Raw genomic sequence first — 23,727 nt, 5'->3', positions numbered from 1 at the left:
TGGAAAATCTCTTCAAAACTATGTAATCCTGACATCAACAAGAACTAAATACAAAAAACGTCATCATAGTGAAGGGTGTGGAAGTTGAATACTATCATCCGGTAGCAACAAAGATGAAAGAACAGTCTTGTCAAAGTACCAAGGGAATGTAAAAGATGGTCTCCAGAATAGCTGCAATACACTGACATGCAAATTGCTGAGATGAGTAATGAACGTACAAAAACATTGGGTCTGACACGAAGTTTGACCTCATTCCTTAAGTCCTCTGAAAATTTAAAAAAAATGAAAATAAAAATAAAAATGGTGTTTGAGGCTATTGACCCAAGGAACAATTAGAATTAAAGAAATAAAGGAATGACGCCAAGCTGAAAAAAACTGTGTGGAAGAAAAAGAAACTTCCAGGAACATACAGTAGTTCTCCACACTTTGGAGTATAGAACCAGTTGTATAAAGAAATACAAGAGACATGCGATACAACAGCTTCGGTAAAGTGAAGTGCAGTATTGGGCGTCATAGTGAAGCACCTGCATCGTGAAAGTCTCTTGGGAGCTACAGTGAATCACCATATGCGGTTTTGGTTAGAAATGAACCACCTTGTGTTTGATAATCCTTAGGCGTGACCGACTGATTAGGCCACTCCGAGATGCCTCGGCATCAGAGAAGACGTCGTATCCTATTTAAGTTTACAAATTCAGAGATGATCGCTGTTTAAAATGTAGAATTAAATAGTTGAGGAGATGCGTGGGAGCCATTTAGCATAGCATGAAAGAATTGGCCATTTAAACTTGCATGCATAGCCGGTTTACGCCATTTGTTTCTCGGTGGCTTGTGATCATTTATGTGTCTTCTTATTTCTGAAAGTATTTTTTTTTTCCAAAGCTTGAGAGAAAGAGATGGGGTGGGGGCAAAATAGTTTTCAACAGATAGTATCACCACTAAGTTTTTGATATCATTCGTAACTAAAAATAATTACATTTTTTTATCTTTAGATAGACACACTGATAGAGAAGATAATATTACATAATTTTAAATATCTGTCCCAGTGGTCTGCTTATTAATAATCTTGACATCGTATACATAAAACATCATACGTCAGACAAGTGGGAGGGGGGAGGGGGAATAAAGTAACTCCTGGGTGCGAAGCTCTAGATTGGTTGTCTAAGTTACTGCTTAACAAAGTAGCATTTAGTTATTTAGCAATATTCTTTTAATTATCTCATGTTTCGTCGATTAGTACACACATAGTAGGGTGTGTGTATAATTTTTCAGCAGTTAGTGGAGTTGTGATATATTATGAACCTTCGCATCGAGTCCAAAAATAGAGTCCTGCCCCTCTACTCCCTGCCTGCTCCTCCACCTTCACTTCTGTCCTTGTTAGGCGTCATTCCAGTTGAACGTGTGTGTGTGTGTGTGTGTGTGTGTGTGTGTGTGTGTGTGTGTTCGTAAAATACTGGCTAATTGCGCCGGAAATTTCATGCAGTCGGACTTGTAAGTGTGTTATATTTTTATGATGGCTTGGGAACTATCTGTCTGTTCATCTATTGCCAGACGCCATAATCCTGTACGGGGTGGCCATTTGACTCTATTTGTTTTACAGGTAGCGGGCACTAACCCTCCACCAACCCACTTGACACGTAGGGAGCACGTATGGTTTGGTTATATGGTTACCACTCAGCGTTGTAAATATTTCTTGGCTTACAGGAAACCATTTACTTGTCACAGGCGAAAAAAAAAAAGCGAGATTAGTTAATGAGAAAATGGACGATATACCTGTGCCGGCGTGTATAGGACGGGACCATCCGTCTTCTTGATGTGTTGTGTGGCCAAGTAAATCTTCAGTCTTTCGTTTCGCTAGAAGCTTCTTACCACCTCTCGATTTTACTGAGCTTTTGGTGGGCATTCATAGCGTCTGGAGATACCAAGCCTCTGCTTGAGGGTTCACGTAAGTAAAAGCGTCAGGAAGAATCAGCCTTTCATAAAACCACGTTCAAGCGCATCCTGCTTCATACTTTCACCTTCAATATATACTCGTATGGTACCGAAAAATGGAAAAATTGCATGTTCAAAACCTGGGCCTCCTGAAGCTGTGTATGTGCGTGTGTGTGTGTGTGTGTGTGTGTGTGTGTGTGTGTGTGTGAGAGAGAGAGAGAGAGAGAGAGAGAGAGAGGAGAGAGAGAGAGAGAGAGGCAATAGGACTCGAACTCTATGGGAGTTGAGGAGTGTGACCAGTTGGGTAATCAGTGACAAAGGAGAGGAGGGACGCAACTAAGGTGGCAAAGTGCATCTCTCTCTCTCTCTCTCTCTCTCTCTCTCTCACACACACACACACACACACACACACACACACACACACAACCAGGGGACGTATATTGAGCAACAAAGGACAGGTGTGTTGCTTGGCCAGGTATGTATTGGCAGTGGAGGTGTGTAGTGGTTGCAGGTGTGAACAGTGTTGGTGTATTGGTGGGTGTAGTGTATGTGGTATTAGGTATTACGTTTGTAGTGAATGGTATTGGTATTACGTGTGTAGTGTATGGTATTGGTATTACGTGTGTGTAGTATATGGTATTGGTATTACGTGTGTAGTGTATGGTATTGGTATTACGTGTGTAGTGTATGATACTGGTATTACGTGTGTAGTGTATGATACTGATATTACGTGTGTAGTGTATGGTATTGGTATTACGTGTGTAGTGTATGGTATTGGTATTACGTGTGTAGTGTATGGTATTGGTATGACATGTGTGTAGTGTATGGTATTGGTATTACGTAGTAGTGTATGGTATTGGTATTACGTGTGTAGTGTATGGTATTGGTGGCTTACCTCAGTAGTATATGGTATTGGTATGCGCGTGTAGTGTGTGGTAATGATATTTTGTGTACTGTATTAGAATTTAAGTGTAATTTTACAAGGTGTGATGTGGGATGAAGGTGTGTGTTAATGTTGCAGGTGGTGGTTATGTGTATTCGTAATGGTGTGTGGTGGCTGCAGATTTCTAGAATATAAGTGTATTGTTTGTGTAAATGTAGGTATGATAATTGTGTGTGTGTGTGTGTGTGTGTGTGTGTGTGTGTGTGTGTGTGTGTGTGTGTGTGTGTGTGTGTGTGTGTGTGTGTGTGTGTTTTTGGGAGAATATCTAAGTAAGGGTTAAGGATTTTGTCTTGAAATGTAAGTGTATATTTATTACGTCCCAAAGTTATTGAAATTAGCGAATTAACTTTTCAAAATGTCAGTATATAATTGTCTTTTATTAGCCCCCTGAATAATGTCTGGTGTATGGTACTGGTATTATGTGTGTTTGTCTGTTATTATACTGGATCCTGACTATTTTGCTGGATGCCATTATAATAATTAAGCTACAGTTTTATCACGGAACTTTTTCGTTTTGACAGAAGGTTATAGTTAAGGAGTAAAGACATGAGTATGAACACACAATTTGCATATACATAGATTTTGTTTATGAAAGTTTACATATGGAAGTTGATGCCTTTCCTGACGTCAACCAAGCATCCTTTAAGATCGAACGCTGGACCAAATTGACGGCGTGCCCTTTAACCCAGTAGACCACCGCGACTATGTGCAATTTGCAATAATTAACACTTAGGGGAAAAAGGAAATTTTCTGCAGGTGAGGAAAATCGTCTTCGTCAGCCAGGGGAAATGACTGTCGTTTGACCTCCTAAGGACTTTTTTTTTTTTTTTTCATGCTTTCTCCATGCGATTTTTTTTTTTTTCCAACTGAGGACAGAATTCTGAAACTCGAGAGATTAGATGGGCAACCTTCATGTACACTCTCATCAAATACATGATTTAGGGACCTACTGAACACACACACACACACACACACACACACACACACACACACACACACACACACACACACACACACACACACACACACACACACACACAGATAAATGTTTTGGTGGAAGGGTGGACCATGGGCCAAGAAAGAATTGGTAAAATTTTGGCTAGGGGTAGATCCGGATCCGGATCCTTTTAAAATAGCAGAAAAAGTGACATCGGCGGAGATATGCCTTTCTGAGTGCTTTCTGGTTTCTAAGTCATATACTACTGCTTCACTGGCATACCGTTTATTTGATTACACCCTTGCTCACAAAGCGAGAGCGGATAATATATTTTGCTTGCTGAGTGTTTTGTCCGTCTGATTATTATAACAAAATAAACAGTTTGTACCTTATTTTAACCAACATGGAACAGTTGAGGGACAACCATAGGGCTGAGTTATTGATTTTTAGAACAACAGGTCAAAGGTCAAGACCTCAGGGCCTGATTTAAAGTTTGATCAAACAAGGTCAACATACAGTTTTTATATGATTTAGAACAAAACTTGGTGGAAATGTTCAGGTAAAGAAAAAAACAAAGGGAGCCAATTTTGAGAAGTGAAGTCAGTCAAGCGATCAAGGTTACCGGGCAGTGGGACTGTACCTATGATAAAAAAAAAAATCCACCACAGCTGGTGCAACGGTGGAAGATGAGCCAGGGTGTTGACGTAATGTTTTCAAGGAGCAATAGGTTAAAGATCGAGGTCACATGGCAAGGTCAGTTTGACTGTGCCTGTGAGTTAAAAAATATCGACCAGTGTTGATGCAACGGTTGAAGATAAGCTAGGGTGTTGACCTAATGTTTAAGAACAATAGGTCAAAGGTCAAGGTCACATGGCAAGGTCAGTTTAAAGTTTTTATCCGTTCTAGCCCAAACTTTGGTCGAAGGGTTTGGGGTAAGGCAAGATTAAATGGATTCGATTTTGAGAATATCTGAAGTCAAGTTCACTGGGAAAGTGTCAAAGATCAAGATGAGAAGCGAAACGTCAACTTAAGTCTGGAATCGGATTTAGACGACTTTACACTGGCCAGGAGAAATGCAGCAATTAATCGTTGCATTGTCTTAAATCTTTTTCGTATTGAATGAACTCGTCTGAGCAGAAAAAGAAAGAAGAAAAGAAACAATGCATTAACAGCTTGAAGGAGTTGTTTCCATATATTCCTCCCTGTCCTGTGGGCCCATCTTCTTGGGTGAGTAGGGAGGCTCCCTAGCACCCTTTCTTTCTCTTGCGATTTATTTTTATATACTGCGGATTTTTATCCTTCTGTACTGTTATTTGTGCAGAGTATGGCGATATTTGAAGTATTCATAAGACGCAGAATAGACAGTAAGATGCACAAAGCAAAATGAGAGTTGGGCTTAAGAAAATGGTGTCAGGAAGCTTCCATCACCGACGAGAACGCGGGCCTAGGTATCCACACAATAGCAGTATTCCTTTAACATTCTTCCTCTTCTTTTTGTCTTCATAGTGTACCTCTTTTTCTCATTTTTCTTCTTTCTTTCTTTTCTTTCTTCCAAACACTTTTCAGCTTCGTGGCATTCCTTTTTATTTCTTCACCGATTCGCATTAAACTTGGGTGCATTAATTCCTTGGACCAGACACTACCCCCTGTTTTGTTTAGGCCTTTTGAGATATATATGGGGGTCAAACGTCATACCATATAATTTAAAGAGTGGGGATAATGTGATGTTTTTTATGTACATTAACCAAAGTAACAGTTAGTACAGAAGTATGTCAGTGTGTACCGTGTGGAGACCATCCTGCATTCCCTTGAGAATATTGGCAGTCTTTAATTCATTTATGTACTTTTCCTACAACACTCAGCAGACTTATGCCAAAGGTGATGTTTTGCACTTTTATTCAAAACACCATTTATTTTTGTACAAAAAGGCACGATGAAGCTGTGTAAAGACCATTCTGTATTTTTCCCGGTTGTTGCCTGTATAGCATCGTGTCGTATCATTTATTATGGCTCCAACGTGCATTCATGCGTCCACCTTGGTCACCTGTGGCGGTTTTCAACGCTGGTCAGTCTGGCAGCCTCCCCTAATCAGTTCTCTTTGTCCCTTGAGGTCACACTCTGCTATGACCTCTTTATCCCAAGGTCTTTTGCGATGTCTATCGCAATCGTACCCCGACGTTCATGTACTTCACACATCTCGCCTTTCGCACCAATCCTTTGCTCTCTCAGCATATCCCGGACCATCTCAGTCTTTAATATAAAACTTTTTGCATCATTCTTTTTTTTTTTCCCCTCCAGGGTCAGTCTTCTCTTGTCTTTCCTGGAACTTTGCATATTTTACCTATTTAGCTTATCATTCCCACAATCTTGTCATGGTCGAAACAACACTTTATCTTCTGTACCAAAGTTAACGTGAAGTATATTCCTTGTTCAGCTGAGAGTGAGTCATGGGAGCCTGATAATAATTAGCATCACCATTAGTCTTCTCTATGGCCAGAGATTAATTTTAGTGTTTCAAGCCTACTAACGCCAGAACTTGATTTTGAGGGACGCGTCACGGGAGCCTGCTGAGGCCATTTTTCTGGTTGGTTAAAGAATCTGCCTGACACCTTAGTGATTCATGTTTATGGATATGGGTGGTTAGTATCCTTTTGTGAGTTATTCCTGTAGTGAGTATGGCGATATTAGAAGGGACTTATGCTAACACTAGAATAGGACAGTAAGGTGTAATAAACAAAATAAATCGCTTAGGAAAGAAAGGTGTTAGCGAGCTTCCATGACAAACGAGAATACGAGCCTGGGAGAGATAATACTATCGTCCATTAACCCCGTCACTTGGTCAGAGGCAGCGGTAGCATTTCATTTCTGCTGGAGACAGACGATTTTATTAAGCTTGAGAGTAAGCCATAGGAACCATAGCAGAGCTGGAAACCAACGCCCTCGAGAGAGCCACACAGAATAATAACTCCCTCACACCCTTTACACACTTTCACCCCAAACTTCTTTTTGAGGAGATTTTCCTTTCTTCTTCCTGCCTCTTCTCCTGACAATTCATTCGGCACAAGAGCGACGAATGATAAGTGAAAAGGAGGTTAGAAAATAAACTCCACTAATCCAGCTCACAATTAGAGGTTTCGCAAAGGCTGGATCAACTCTGATCTGGTGGTAGCAAAGAATAAATTTAAAAAGACATCTGATCCCTTCCAACCCTTTCAGTAAGCCACAGTAACAGTTCTGTAACCCCTTTACTTCCCCTCCCTAAAACAACAACAACAACAACAAGAGCAGATTAGGAGGAGGAGGAGAGGAGGAGGAAAGGAAAAAGATGTGAGAGGAAGTTAAAACGTTAAAACACTTTCACTCACCTAAACCTTTTTAACCTAAATGAAAACAACACGCACTTAATCCCTACTAATCGTCCGATTATCGTTTTTTCTTGAGTATCGTTTTAAAGCTTGTATTTAGGTTATTAGAAACATTTTAGGACTTTGGGAGGTAGATAATAGCATTAGGGAACCCCTTCAGTGCGACACTTCTTTTCCTAAGCTGAATGAAATCGTTTGAAGATTGCAGAGAATAAGGTGCTTAAAAGTACATCATCGGTTTGAGGGGTTAAGCTTGTCAATTTTTCCCTAAACATCCACCTGTTATAAGCGATTGCCATTAAACCCGTCTATACGACAGTTTCTATTGTTATTATTATTTTTTTTGCAATAGATGGAGTGGCCTATGTAATTATATAACTTTATACTAGGTACTGACGTGGCATTGTCTTGTGTCTTGGGGATGGCTCAGTCGGCTAGTGTGGGCGTGATTGTGGCAGTGTGGAGTAGGAGATGAATAAATGATGCAGTGATAGATATTGATAACATTGACTTAGCCACAACACACGAGAAATCACCTGGTTGAATGGAAGTGCAGCGTTATATATGTACCACCCTGTATTATTGCCTCTTTTAGACACTGATGTTGGAAGTTCAGGGTAGATCTTTTATAGGGGACAGCAAGGTAAATAAATGCTGCTCTCACCTTCTTTTTTAATCTGAAAATGCGTCTTCTGAGCAAGGTATAATCGTTCCTGGAAGGAGCAAAAGAAATAGTGAAAAACAACCCCCTCCCCTTCTCCCCACCGTCACCTCTATAGAGCCCATGTACATAGTGCCTCCCTAAACCTCCTTAACTCGTGCACCTTCATTACACCTGCAGCCTGTTAGTTGCCTTAATGAACAGTGTCACCTTACCTCTTTGCGCCAACACTAAATTTTGCTACTTAGTTCATTACAGCCACCCACCTTAATCTATCCCCCTCTCTCCCCCCACCTCCCACTCCCCACTCTCCCACTCCCCACTCCTCCTTTCCCCTCTGTTCCTCTCATTTTTCCTCCCACTTCATTTATATTTTTAAGTTGTCTGCGGTTCAGAATATGGAGGAAGCGTATCAGGGCTCTAACCACAGAACTGTATTTTGACATATTCATTATACTGACTGGTCTGTGTGCTGCCCTTTCAGCTTAAAAATAGTATGAAATTGTGGGTTCCTTTCATCCATTCCAGTGGAAGGTTTCAGAGAGCAGCTTTCTTTCTCTGCTTCGGAGTGGTCTTTCTCATTATTTCCTGCCGAGTTTTGGATGAAGGATTTGGTATGTGGAAGGGAGGGGAACCATCTTGCATTCCTATTTTTGTCTCCTTTCATAGCATAGTTGTTACCTTCCTAACCATCTCTTTCTCTCTCTCTCTCTCTCTCTCTCTCTCTCTCTCTCTCTCTCTCTCTCTCCATCTCGAAAGTGCTGATCAGTAGGTCTATTAGCTGTTTGCTTTCTTTATTACTCAATACACTCCCCTTCCTAATTTCCCTCCCAGGTTCCTCATTCTTCACCCTCTCCCACCCTCCCCTCTTCTCCTTTCCCACTTCCCCCTCTTTCTAGCCTCTCCCATTCCCCCCCACCATGCCTCTCCCACTCTCCCCCTCATTTCCTTTGGCACTGCCCCTCCTCCAGCCTCTCCCACTTTCCCTCATTTTCTCCTCCCACTTTCCCTCCTCCACTCCTACCTACTCTTCCTGCTCCCTTCCTCACTTCCCTTTCCTTGCCACAATACCACACCTCTCCGACTTCCCTCCCATTCCACACCTCCTTCAGCCTTCTCTCTCTCTCTCTCTCTCTCTCTCTCTGTCTTTCACCTCCTCCAGCTTTAAGATCTTCATTTCCTCCCTGTCCTGAAATAAAATATTGAACTCCTACTGAGCTTTCCCCCGCCCCTCCTCCTCCTCCTCCTCCTCCTCCTTGTCCCCAGGGCCACTCTCCGTCACTTCAACCTTACGTGAGAGGCATCAGGCATTAACGGAGGGGGGGGGGCTCCGTTTCACCTCTCCTCCCTCCGTTTCCCCCTACCCCTCCTCTCTTACTGCACTTAACTCTTTCTCTTCGCTTCACCTCTTCCCCTTCAGCATCCCTCCTCTCCCTTTCTTTCTGTCACCGTCAACCCCTTTCTCTTCCTTCTCCTTCCATCACACCCTGTCCTTACTCCCTTCTCCCTCCCCTTTCCTCTCTCTTTTCCTCCAACCCCTCCCTCCTCCCCTTTCTCCCTGTCCCTCACTTCATCCTGTCTGATTTCTCCCCCTACTCCCGTCAACTTTCTCCAACCCCTGTCACTCCCCCTCCCCACCCCTTCTTCCCCATTCCTCTCCTCACACCTCTTTCTCTACTCCTTCACACGTCCTTCTCCTCCCCTTCCCCCACCTCTCCTCTCTCCTTGTCCTCCTCTTCCGTAACACTCCTTCTTCCTCCCCCCATCTCCTGCCTCCCCCTCCCCTTTCCCCTCCTTCACGCTCTGTCTGTCTGTCTGTCTGTCTGTCTGTCTCTCTCTCTCTCTCTCTCTCTCTCTCTCTCTCTCTCTCTCTCTCTCTCTCTCTCTCTCTCTCACCTCCACCAACCCTTTTTAGATCTTCACTCTCCCTGTCCTGAATAAAATATAGAAACCCCCACATCTTTCCCCTTCGAATATTCTTTTTCCTTTTTCGTTTCCTTTCTTTTTTCTTTCTTTTCCTTCTCTTCTTCCTCCCTCCTCCTCCTCCTTCTTCTTCTTCTTTTTCTTTTTCTTTTTATTCTTTTTGTTTTCTTTTTTCTTCAAATTGTCTTTTGTTTCTCTTTTATTCATCTGTTTCTTCTTCTTCTTCTTCCAGTCCCCAGGTGGCCACTTTCCGGCACTCAGCCCTACCTGAGAGGCACCAGGCATTAACGTGGGGGACGCTCCGTTCCACCCCACCTTGTTTCCCCCCCTCACCCCTCCCCTCTTGCACCTCCTCTTACGGTACACTTTCTTCTCGCTTCACCTCATCCCCTTCACCATCCTCCTCTCCCTCTCTTTCTGTCTCTCACCTTCAACCCTCTTTCTCTTCCCTCCTTCCATCACAGCCTCGTAACTCTCCTAACCACTGCCCTTTTCTCTCCTTCCCCCTACCCTCCCTCTTCCCTCCTGTCCCTCACTTCATCCTACCTTATTTCTCTTCCCTTCCCGCGTCACTCTCTCCTACATCTGTCTCTTTCCCCCTTCCCACCCCATCTGTTTCCTCTCTCTCCTCCCCCACCCCTTCTTCCCTCCCTTCCCCTCCCTCTTACCTCTTTCTCACTCCTTTCCAGCCAACCCGTCTTTCTGTCCCCCTCCCCCACCTCTCTTTCCCCTTGACCCCCTCCCTGCAACACCTCCTTCGCTCCCCATTCCTCTCAGCCCTTTGCCCTTTTTTTCATCTCTCTCTCTCTCTCTATCTCTCTCTCTCTCTCTCTCTCTCTCTTCCTCTCCCCCCCCCAGAGCCTCCTTTCCTTATTCCTTCTCTTAACTCTCTTTTCCCTCTTTCCTTCCCTAACCTCCACTTCCCTCTCGCTTCCACTTCCAACCCTCCGGGACCCGTTTCCCTCCTTCCATCTCTCCTCCTTCTCCCTTCTCCCCATACCCGCCTCCCTCCTTCTTCCCCCGCTTCCTTGGCCTTTCTTCTCCCCTCCCTCCCTCCTTCCCTTTCTCTCGTCCAGACCCCTTCCCCCTCCTCCCTCCTCCTTCTTCGTCCACCCTTCCCTTCCCTTCCTCTTCCCCTTCCCCCTTCTCGTCTTTCTTCACCCTCTCCCTTCCATTGTTTTCCCTCCCTCTCCCTGCTTCCTCCACCCTCTCCCTTCCCCTCTTCTTCCCCCTCTCCCTTCTCTTCTTCTCTCCCCCTCCCCCTTCCCTTCATCTTCCCCATCTCCCTTCCCATCTCCCTCCACATCATCCATCCCCGCATTTGCCTTCCCACGAACATCAGATTCTTTTCTCTTTTTCCCTCCTCTCATCACACTCCGTAGTTCATCAGTTTTATATCTCCTCCTCCTCCTTTTCCCCTCATTTTTCTTTTTTCTTTTCCTTCCTAACACGCATCCTTTCTCATCCTTCACATCCTTCTTCATAATCTTTCATACCAAGTTCAGCGTAACTCATTTGTCATATATTTTTGTTGCTCTTCCTTCTATAGAACTTCTCCTCCACCTTCTTCACTTCCTCCTCTTCCTCTTCCTCCTCCTCCTCTGCTGTAGTTATCATCTCCGCCAACGAAGCTGGACCGAAGTTATGTATTCACCAGAGTCTGTTTGTCTGTTTGTGTACAAGAAAAAGTTGTTCTCGGATTTCAGTGAAATCTGGTGGATAGGAGGGCAGTGGGTCACAAAAGAGTTTATTATTGGATTTTGACGTGGAACCTAATCGAGATCCGGAGGCAGGAATGAACCACAAATTTTACCTGTGTTGGCTGAGGTATGCGCTCTCAGAGAGGGTGTAACAGGACTTGTTAAGACCTTCGAATTATGTAACTTTGGGATACCGTAAATGTATGGGTCCGGTAGGAAGTGGGAATTATAGCAGCAATTAATAAATTTTAATGGCGGTGGCTGAGGTATGCACTCTTTGGCTCTCTAGGTGTTTTGTTGTTGTTGTTGTTGTTGTTACCTCCGCCAACGAAGTTCGATAGAGATTGTCTATTACCCGTGTCTGTTTGTATACAAGATATCTGGAAAAGTTGATGTCGTATTTCAATTAAATCTGGTAAATAGGAGAGCACTGGGCCAAGGACGAATTTACTAGATTTTGAGATGTATCCGGATTGGGATACAGGAATAAAAAAAAAATTACGTTGGCGAGGGTATGGGCCCTCTCAGTACTTTCTAGTTATTGTTGTTGTTATCATTGTTTTTGTAACCTTTATTGAACAGTAACCACCCAAATACCAATTCTAGTAATCAATCAGATCCATTTCCCTATTATTACCAGTATTCTTTTTATTTTAATTTTTGTTGTTTTTTCACCTTTTTTTTCTTCGTACTTTTTCTGTTGTTCTTTCAAAACCATTGTTCTCTCCGACAAAGGGAGTATGTTTTCACCCTTGTTTGTTTGTTTGCTTGTCTTAGCAGGATTACTAAAAAACTAAAAGAGAGATTTGGACCAAATTTAGTGGATAGATTGCCCATGCCCAAAGGAACAATCGATTATCTTTTAGAACCGATCCGGATCGCATTACGGATTCTGGATCCGGAAAACACTTTTTGCGAGGAAACCTAACCCATTACGATGAGTGGTTTGGAAACGTTGCCTTTGTCGGTGAGATGTGCTCCACTGAGTGCCCCTCTAGCAGTTGTTATCGTCGGTCAAACCTAAACTCACAAACACCCATTTCAGTTATCAGCCTGGCCATCATATTCCTATTTTTAATTTCTTACCGACATGGAGAGTATGTGTTCACCCCTGTTTGTTTGTGTCTGATAGCGGGATTTCTCAAAAACTAAGAGAGTTTTCGACCAAATTTGGTGGGTAGATAGCCCATGTCACAGGGAACAACCGATTAACTTTTGGGACCGATGTTTGTTGGTTGTTTGTTTGTCAGCAGGATTACTCAAAAACTAAAAGAGAGATTTGAACCAAATTTGGTGGGTAGATAGCCCATGCCTCAGGGAACAATCGATTAACTTTTGGGACCGATCCTGGTCGTAATATAGAGTCTGGATCTGAAAAACACTTTCTGCGAAACTCTAATCTGTGATGAGATAACTTAACCCATTATGAAGAGTGGTTTGGAAATATTGCCCTAGTCAGAGAGCTGCGCTCCACTGACTGTTGGTAACGAGTTCGCCCTGCCTTATCCCTCGCCTCCTCCAGCTAAGTTCCTGAATATGTATGCATAGCTGAGTTAATACAAAATTTACAGCGTTATATAATCTCGGGAGATTTGTTAACCAGGGGTGTTTCTGGTTCGTGTGACCTTTGTGTGTGTGTGTGTGTGTGTGTGTGTGTGTGTGTGTGTGTGTGTGTGTGTGTGCTGTAACTTCTTTTTTTGTTCCATTTTTACTGTTAGATATTCCTTTTCGTTTATACTTAAAGAAAACTATGACATATACTTTTGTGTCGATGTAATATTGGTTTTTAAGATGGTTATTTATGTTTGTGATTTTTCTTCATATAGTTACGTCCCTTTTTATTCACGGTATTTGTTAATGCTATATATAAAATTAATACATGGCCGCTAATATCTGTTCCAAGGGGTGGTGCCGAAAAACAGAAGTTAGCGCTTTTTTTTATATTTAGTTTCTCACCTGTTGTCTATACAGCTCTTAAATATGTGTATCCACCTAAAATGAAAGACCATAGAGCTTAACTACCAGAGACTTCCTGCAAAATGAGTATATATTAACCTAAAATTGACGACAGTGATGAATAGTTGCCAGGAAATGAGTACAGAATAATCACCTAAAAAGTAAGACCATAGTGAACATCCCTGGAAAATGAGTGACTACGAAGTGAATAACCACAGTCCTGATATTCACGACCATAGCACACACATGACAGAAAATGTGACTGTAAAATGAATGACCACTTAGAGACGAAATAAAGTGGTGCAAAACATTCAGCAAAAATTAGGGAGTTCATTATTAGGAACCACTTAAAAAGAAAAATATTACGAACATCCATTGGAAAGTTGTTAAATAAGGATAAACGGCAAAAATAAAAGGCATTAGCGATTACCTGACTGTGAAAGGTGACCACGACGTAATAACCACGCGCTTAAAATGAACAGTGAATAAGAGTGACAAGGAAATAAATGGGTAGGCGTTGTCTGTGAGGAGATAATGAGTAAAAAACAATTGCGGCTGGAAAAGTCTAGGGAGGGCTGGTGACAGGAAGATTGAGTCCTCCTACTACCATTTTCTTTACTTTGTTTCTTCCTGTCTTCTACAGGGTTTCTGTGTTATAAGAGTTGTAATAATAAGTTGCCAGAAAAGTAAAAAGAAAAATCTATTGATTGATAGGTAGATAGATAAATAGGTAGGTAGATAGGCAGGCAGGTAGGTAGAAGGACAGATAGATAACAGTACATCTGAAAATCTACCAGTCGTCCAGCTGACTTTAGGCTAACCTCCTGTTTCTTTGCTGTCACTTTAACTTTTCCAGTATTTTTCAGTTTCCCAAAGATTTCCTGTTTTAAAGTCGATGGTTTATTTAAATCCCTCACGTTACCAGCTCTATTTTATTTTCAGTCTGTTCCAGTATCTTTCAGTATTCCAGGTCATTCTGGCTTCCTGTCTTCCAGTCCATTAATCATCCACTCATCTAAGCCACCATATCTAAAAGCCTTCCGGTTTATTTACGGTAAATCATCTGCTATATTGTTTTTCCTCTAACGTGGCCCAAAATTACCACCTTACCATCTTAAATGCTGAGCTGTAATAATATATTTGCACTTGAATAGGATGCTAGTCAAGAAGAAGTGCCGTGGAAACGATGCACGTCTGTATTATTACCATTTTTGCCATTATGCTTCGTGGAAAAAGCTGCAAAATATTGAAAATCTAGGCCAAGTTAAAGTAAAAGAACAGTAGTAGCGAGCACAGGGAAAGAGATCACGGGACTGAAGGTGTTAAAGCTGAATGAAAACCATGTGAAAACAGATATAATTAATACCAGGTTTTCGAACTGATGCGATTAGACATTCGGTATAATCGACAGTTGTTGGTTTCGTTATAGACCTACTTTGCTTCAAGACAGTTTGAGTTTGGGGTCACGATTTCGCACTCCCGATATGAAAAACTGCAAAATACCTGAGGCTTCTTATCTAGTCAAACACCATAAATATGCAGACATCAGACGATTTTCTTCAGCAAAAAGTTCGGTAAAGGCATTGGGACAGATCAGAATGTCAGAATTTGTGTGTGTACAGAAATGCAGAATATATTTTCCCATATAATTAATGTCTCTTCAAATCACGTACCCAAAGCACGCACTTGTACGCACCCGAACGCACGCACATACACACGGAAGCAAGTACAAACGTAGATAAACCCACGCTGATTCAACTAAGCAGATTAATACACACACACACACACACACACACACACACACACACACACAGCGACGGTCTCAGCATGTCAAAAGGAGTGTCAACATAAAAGGGGACGTGTACGAGTTAAAAAAAAAAAAAAGTTGGCAGAATGACCTTAAAAACTTTGCGAGGATCGATATCAGTGTTGCTGTTTGTTGCTGTGTACTTGGTGATGGTAGTTGTGGTTGTTGTTGTTGTTGTTGTTTACTGTTGCTGCTGGTTAACATCGGTCTGTCAACCTGAGAAGACCCGTCGACCACAGGTAAGAAACTGCATCTGTGAGGCCGTCCTACAGGTACAGTAAAGTTCATACACTGTGTAGGGAACAGCGCCTCGCCAAAGTCGGATCAGGGTCCTTCCCCACGACGAGCTGCAGGGAAATATGAGGTGGATTGGCTAACGGATGGACGCTGCAACTGCATCGCTTCATCGTACACAGAGCCACCACGTGTAGACTCATCAGTGCCTGTTACTGTAGCTATTGGTGGTAGTGGTAGTTGGTGGGTGTGGTTGGTCATGGTGATAGTTGTAATTGCAAAAGTGGTTGGTAGTTGTGGTTGTCGGTTGTCGATATTGGTTTGGTGGGAGTTGTGCTTGGTGGCTTTTGCAGTTGTGGTTATTGGTGGTTGACAGCTGTGGTTATTGGTGGTAGTTGTGACTGGTGATTGAAGTTGTTGATGGCGATAGTTGTAGTTGCAAAAGTCGTTGGTAGTTGTGGAGGATGGCTGTAGTTGTTGGTAGTAACTGTGATTGGTGTTTGCGTAAATTATTGGTTGTGATTCATGGCGGTAGTTGTGATAGTGGTTGTAGTTGCTGATGATAGCTGTGGTTGTGAAACGGTGGCTGTTGTGATTGGTCGATGTAGTTCTTGTATGGATTCATTTTTTGGTGGTAGTTGCAGGTGGTTGATATAGTTGGTAGTTGTGGTTGGTAGTTGTTGTTGATGGTGGATTTTCGTTGATGGTGGTAGTTGTGGTTTGTAGTTATGGTAGTGAATGATTGTTGTATTTATTCGTGGTAGTTGTAGTTGGTTGTAGTTCTTGGCATGAGTTTTGGCTGGTGGTTGTCTTGGTGATGGTGGGTTTGGTTGCTTGTAATGATTGTGGTTGATTGATGTAGCAGTTGTTGGTGTTGATCGTGGTTGATGGTTGTAGGTGTGGTTCAAAGTGGTAGTTGTGGCTGTTAGTAGGTGGGACCTCGATTAATAGGGTTGATGTGGTTGGTAATTATACTTGTGGTTGTAGTTGTTAATGGTGTTAGTGGTGGTTGTGATGATGGCTTTAGTGGTGGTTGGTGGTTGTACTGTACTTTGGTTGTAGTCGTGGTAGTGGTGGTTGTTTATGATGATTGTTTTGCTGGATGGGATAATTGTGGTTGATGGTTGTACTTTTGCTTATAGGCCGTGGTGAAATTGATTGTTGTAATTGTGGTGGTTGTAACGATGATGGGTAGTTCAAGGTAATGGTTGTAGTTGCTGTTGTTCATGGTGTTTGTGGTGCGTGGATGATAATGGTGGATGTAATTGTTCTTGATTGTAGTTTGGTGGTATCAGTCATACCTCTTGTCGTGTTTGTAGCTTTTCTGTGGATAGTAGTTTTGCTGTTAGTAGAGTTATGATCAAAATTTTCCTTCCTCGAGTTGAGTAATCGCAGTCTTTCCCAACCAACTAAATCTAGCCTAACCTAACCTATCCTAACCTAACCTAACCTAACACCCATCCTGACCCAACCTAACCATACCTTACTAATTCATACCTTTCAACCCCAGCTTAACCCATCCCACTCCTTTCCTCAGCCAGTTTATATTCAGTCCCTCCTCTCCTACCCACCTGTCTCTTGTTCTTTAAAGCAAATTCCCCGCATCTTAAAAATCGCCCATGCAAACGTCATAAGGCGTAAACTGTTGTTGATACAGCTTTAGGCCCGCACCGCCTAACAAGTGAAAATACGCCTGATCCCCTCATAGCAAGGCAGTCCAAAGCTCTTGTAGTAATATTACCTTTTACTACGAAGCTTTTTGTAATACTTTTCTGGTTTCCTCTACAATTTTATATTTTACACTGATTACCACCAGAAAACACACACACACACACACACACACACACACACACACACACACACACACACACACACACACACACACACACATTTCCACTTTCACTCATACTCGCACTCACACTCTCTCTCACTGCCCTCTTACATGGAGTCCCAGAGATCACTGCATGGCATTTTATTGTGACAATATCGAATCACTGCCAACGGACCCCTTGCCATAAAGGCCTTTGGTATTCGCAAAGGGAGCATGAAACTAATTTAATTTACACAGGGAGAGGGAGTTGTGGAGTTTTCAAAGGAGAATTGGGGAGACAGTGAGTCTCATCGTAGGGCATGGAGGCGGAGGCCGACTTAAGCACAAATGAATATATAACGTGTATTATACATTGCATATACAGTATAGAAAATGCATATATATATATATATATATATATATATATATATATATATATATATATATATATATATATATATATATATATATATATATATATATATATATCATCAGCCATTGAGGTCCACTGCGGGACCGGCCTATCCCTACCGAAGCAGGGACGATACAGCCAATGTATCTCTACCCAGTGGCTTAGGCTGTCTGGTAGAGACTGTATGTTGAGTGAGAAGTGCTTGTGAGTGTGATTGTAATGTTGTAGGGGCATTGGATGTGTGTGTGGTCTGTGAACCAGTGTAATCGGCCCCCATTAAGCCGACTGAGTGCAAGCATACTAATATGCGGAACTGGTTCAATCACAGCACCCCTTATGTCTGCCAAAGCGGTCAGTGGCTCGGTGAACGCTTCCCAAAGTTTTTACAACTCTGGTGGGAGGTGAACCCGCGTCCACCAGCGAGCCAGATGCACAATCTACCCCTGTACCACAGAGGCTGTATCTATCTATCTGTCTGTCTGCTTATCTCTCTCTCTCTCTCTCTCTCTGTTTACCTGTTTATCTATCTATCTATCTATCTATCTATATATTGTTATGGAACAGAGAAAGATAATGTACACTTAAAGTGAGAATACTAAAAATCACTACTGTCCCGTAAAGTTCCAGGTTCAAAACAAAAGAGTTAGGTAAAATTACAAGTTAAAGTTTAATGCTCAAACTAACAACAAAACATTCAGGACTCATAAGGATAATGTAATGGCAAATAAACAGGTTAAATATATGGTTAACCGCAATAGCCTTTATTAACACGAAATTAGCAAGAGTAAATTTATCTAAGTCAGCCCTGATAAATGAAAATACACCGGGTAATGCTCAGTTAATGCAAGATATATTATTACAGATACAAAATATTATTTAAAATGACTGATATAAAACCCCACATTAATCACAAAGACCTCACTAGGCCTAAGAATCAACCCTATGCTACACAGTACAAGAAAAAATGCAACAACAGTTATACTCAAATTACACACAGCTGCTAGATGTTTGGAGATTTCTTGAACACTCACAATAATAATATCTGTAAAGGGGAGGACAGAGATGTGGAACAAAATGAGGAGCAGATCTAAGTGGCAATGATGCAGAGACTGAGCTCATTATATAGGGGCCAGGAGAGCTTGATACAACTTGTAAGAAGGACGCGCAAATGAAGCCACGGGGACAAAAGAGCTGAAAATCCCGCTCTGAATAACAGAGAGAACGACTTACTCTACTATAACGGTAGAAGGGGGGACTGAGGCAGACCACGCTCGTGATCAAACATGCAGCAACTGTGCGTTAAAATTACACAAAGGATGATGAAATCATAGGCTATGTAACACCTCCCCACAAAGAAAAAACATTTACAAAGGAAATTTCTTATTACTCTAAAACAATCTGTATATGGCATTACAGAACATGCAAAAGTCTTTCCTAGTGTTACAAAACATGAGATCTCCCTAGCATGTTCAGTCATAGGTACTTGCCAGTATCCCTTTAACAAATCAAACTTACTTATGTACCTAGCCTTTCCGATCTTGTCTATGCAATCTTCCACACGAGGGAGAGGGTAAGTGTCTGTTTTGATTATCTGATTAACACGTCTGTAGTCAATGCAAAGCCTCTGTGACCCACCTGGCTTAGGGACTAGAGTGACAGGAGAACTCCACTCGCTCTGACAGGGCTCAATCATCTTGTGGTCCAACAGGTAGCCAAGCTCCTTCTGGATGAGAGGAACTTTCACTGGGTTCACACGGTAAGGAGGCAATTTAATTGGCTTTGCGTCTCCAACATCGACATCATGCATCAACACAGTGGTTCTTCCTGGAGTGGCACGGAACACTTGCGGGTACTCCTGCAGTAATGCCGAAAACTCCTGTCTTTCCTTGGGAGGTAGATGAGAAAGCTTAGTCTGGAGATCATTCATGATATCAGGATTCTTCCCCAAACTATCACTCAGGCTCATACTGCATGGGAGAACTTCACTTGTAGACTCGGGTGGAACAGCTACAGTGCAGACTGGATTATTTTCGTCCCGCCTGTGATATAACTTTAGCATGTTGATGTGACATAGTTGCTTGCTCTTTCTACGATCTTATGTGGCGATGACATAGTTGACATCACTGAGTTTCTTCTCCACGAAATAAGGGCCACTAAACTTGGCTTGAAGAGGTTGCCCATGAACTGGTAGCAGAATCAAAACCTGATCTCCTGGCTGAAAGTGGCGTAACGTGGACTTCTTATCATACCAAGTCTTCATCTTCTCCTGAGCAGCTCCTAAATTCTCTCTCGCCAGCTGTGTAAAGCAGTGGACAGCCGTTCTTTGAACTTCATCACATACTCCAGCAGGTTGACGTCATCTTCCTCCGACAGCCAGCATTCCATGAGTAACTTAAGGGGCCCTCTTACTTCATGGCCAAACAGTAGTTCAAAAGGTGAGAAGCCCAGTGATTCATTTGGAGATTCTCTTGCGGCAAACACAACGAATGGAAGACCTTTATCCCAGTCTTTCTGATATTCCAAACAGTATTTCTTGAGCATCGATTTGAGTGTTTGATGATATCTCTCCAACGCTCCTTGGGTCTGGGGATGGTAAGCTGAAGACGTGATCTGGGTGATGCCCAACTCTTTCAGAGACTGCTTGAAAACGTTTGACATGAAATTACTTCCCCGGTCTGACTGTACCTCCTTGGGCAGACCAAACTTTGTGAAGAACCCTAGCATTTCCTTAACCACGTTCTTTGCTGAGATGTTTCTAAGTGGAATGGCTTCAGGATAACGAGTAGCCATATCAATCATGGTCAACACATAAGAAAATCCTGAAGAAGTCTTAGGAAGAGGGCCCACAATATCCACCAACACACGGGTGAAAGGCGCCTCAAAAGGAGGAATGGGAACTAGAGGTGCAACCTTTTCGGTCTGATTACACTTCCCCACAACTTGACAGGTGTGACAAGACTTACAATACCAGGAAACATCCCTGAAGATACCTGGGCAGTAGAAGTGTTTCAAAATGCGTGCCACAGTCTTCCTCACTCCAAGGTGTCCTGCCAAACTGGTATCATGAGCCACTCTAATGATATCCTGCCTACAAACACGAGGGATGACAACTTGATGTACAACCTCCCATTCACAGTCGGCTGATGCTGTTGGGGGTCTCCACTTCCTCATAAGTACTCCTGATTTTACATAATAACAAGTAGAAGCACCGGCTGACTCTTCTTCACTGTAAGCAGAGTTAGCTAGACCTTTCAACTCAGGGTCAGCAACCTGCAACTCAACCAACTCTCGACGAGACAAATTATCAACACTACGGGGTACTGCCTCATCTGGTGAGTGGTCCAAATTAGCAAGAAAAGTGTCAGCTAGGATAACATCATCATCATCATTATCCTCTAAATCACCAGTAACTTTAGACTTAGCCCTAGTGACAGCACATGCAGGGAACACATCAGGGACATCACAATCCTGGGCCGCAGCCACTGGCTCACTAGACAACTGAGGAGCTGGACACACTTGACTTCCACCAATATCATTTCCAAGTAAGAAAGTTACACCTGACATTGGGAGTGTCTCAACCAACCCAACCATAACGGAACCATTAACAAAACCAGACTCTAAATTCACTCTGCACAGAGGGACAGAGAAGTAATTATTCCCTACACCTTGTAAGATTACAGTTTCATTAGAGGAATTAACATTAGAGCCTAGAACACTGGTCAGCATAAGGGATTGGCAAGCACCTGTATCACGATATATTTTAACTGATTTCCTGTCATTACTGTCCAGAGGACTGACAAAACCATCAGACAGGAAATTAGCACATGAACTCTTGAGAGTGTCACCCACGTTACTGCTCAAAAGAGGAGCTCCATCATGAGAATTTAAGTTACCCCTCAAAGCAGGTTCAGTTAACTCAGTTAAAGAATTCTGGGAACTCTCAAGAGTGGACACTAAACCAATTGAGTGAATATTTGAAGACTCCTTTTTGTTCACATCACGCTGTCTCCTGAAACATCTCTCCGTAGTATGACCAAGCTTACTACAATAAGTACATTTGCTTTTCTGAAATCTAGAGGTGAAGCTGGTATTTACTTCCTGAGAAACATCATCCTTATTCTCTTTCCTGTTACCTGTACTCTGAGTAGAGGCAACGTACTTACTCTCAGCTTTCCCTTTTTCTTTAGAATATCTCTTGTGAGTGAGAACATATTCATCAGCTAAAACTGCAGCATCAGACAAATTATCTATTCTTCTCTCATCAAGATATAGGCTTACATCTTTACTAATACACCTTTTGAAGTCCTCCAGAAAAATCATCTGCTTAAATTTGTCAAAATCAGAATCCACATTCTTAGAATTTAACCACTGCTCTAACAGATCTTCTTTGATTTTTGCATACTCAACATGGGATTGCTTATCTTGCTTGTAAGTTGTCCTAAATTTTACTCTATAGGCTTCAGGAACAAGCTCATAGGCCTTAAGAATCAAGCTCTTAACTACATCATAATTATCAGATTGATCCTGAGGCAAAGATGCATAAGTTACTTGAGCTTTACCGGTGAGAACAGTTTGAAGGAGTACTGGCCAATACTCCTTGGGCCAACTAAAACCTGTAGCTACCCTCTCAAACAACTGAAAATACTTTGTTAAATCAGATTCATTAAAAGGAGGGACAAGTTTAACATTTTTAGCCACATCAAAATCATCAGAGCTAGATGATCCAGTTCCACCTTGTTTCATGCGATACTCATGGTCTGCCTGAATCCTGGCAAGTTCAATTTGTGCCTGAGCCTGTACCTGTGCCTCTTGAATACGAGCATTTGCCTCGTTAACACGAGCCTCCGCCTCCTTAGCCTTAGCCTCCTGCAGGGGCTAGCTGTAACTTAGCTAATTCAATCTGCGTTTGCTCATTTGGAGGAGTTACATTAAACAAGCTTTCATTAATCATGTCAACAATTTGATCTTTAGAATGATGAGAGCGAACAGCAATTCCCAATTGTTGAGCAACAAGCTTAAGTTCATTCTTTTGTTCTGTTTTCTACATCACACACTGTTTGCACATTTGACAAAAAATCTTTGGCTTCATCAAGTGTAGTAATAGTAGACATCATGAATAAGTAACAGTCACAAAATATCAAGCAATATCCTTATGATAATATCCTGAATATCCTGATGAGAGGTCGCCAAATTTATGTTACGGAACAGAGAAAGATAATGTACACTTAAAGTGAGAATACTAAAAATCACTACTGTCCCGTAAAGTTCCAGGTTCAAAACAAAAGAGGTAAAATTACAAGTTAAAGTTTAATGCTCAAACTAACAACAAAACATTCAGGACTCATAAGGATAATGTAATGGCAAATAAACAGGTTAAATATATGGTTAACCGCAATAGCCTGTATTAACACGAAATTAGCAAGAGTAAATTTATCTAAGTCAGCCCTGATAAATGAAAAATACACCGGGTAATGCTCAGTTAATGCAAGATAAATTATTACAGATACAAAATATTATTTAAAATGACTGATATAAAACCCCACATTAATCACAAAGACCTCACTAGGCCTAAGAATCAACCCTATGCTACACAGTACAAGAAAAATGCAACAACAGTTATACTCAAATAATACACAGCTGCTAGATGTTTGGAGATTTCTTGAGCACTCACAATAATAATATCTGTACAGGGGAGGACAGAGATGTGAACAAAATGAGGAGCAGATCTAAGTGGCAATGATGCAGAGACTGAGCTCATTATATAGGGGCCAGGAGAGCTTGATACAACTTGTAAGAAGGACGCGCAAATGAAGCCACGGGGACAAAGAGCTGAAAATCCCGCTCTGAATAACAGAGAGAACGACTTACTCTACTATAACGGTAGAAGAGGGGGACTTGAGGCAGAACACGCTCGTGATCAAACATGCAGCAACTGTGAGTTAAAATTACACAAAGGATGATGAAATCATAGGCTATGTAACAATATATATATATATATACCATCAGTGAATGGGGACAAAACAACCTAGTCTCTTTTAATGCTAGTAAAA

This window comes from Coenobita brevimanus, chromosome 1, assembly GCF_032717465.1.
Source record: "Coenobita brevimanus isolate Jiangsu-jjx chromosome 1, ASM3271746v2, whole genome shotgun sequence".
Classification (NCBI taxonomy): Eukaryota; Metazoa; Arthropoda; class Malacostraca; order Decapoda; family Coenobitidae; genus Coenobita; species Coenobita brevimanus.
The sequence above is the reverse complement of the archived record's forward strand: the minus strand, read 5'-3'. Positions refer to the sequence as shown.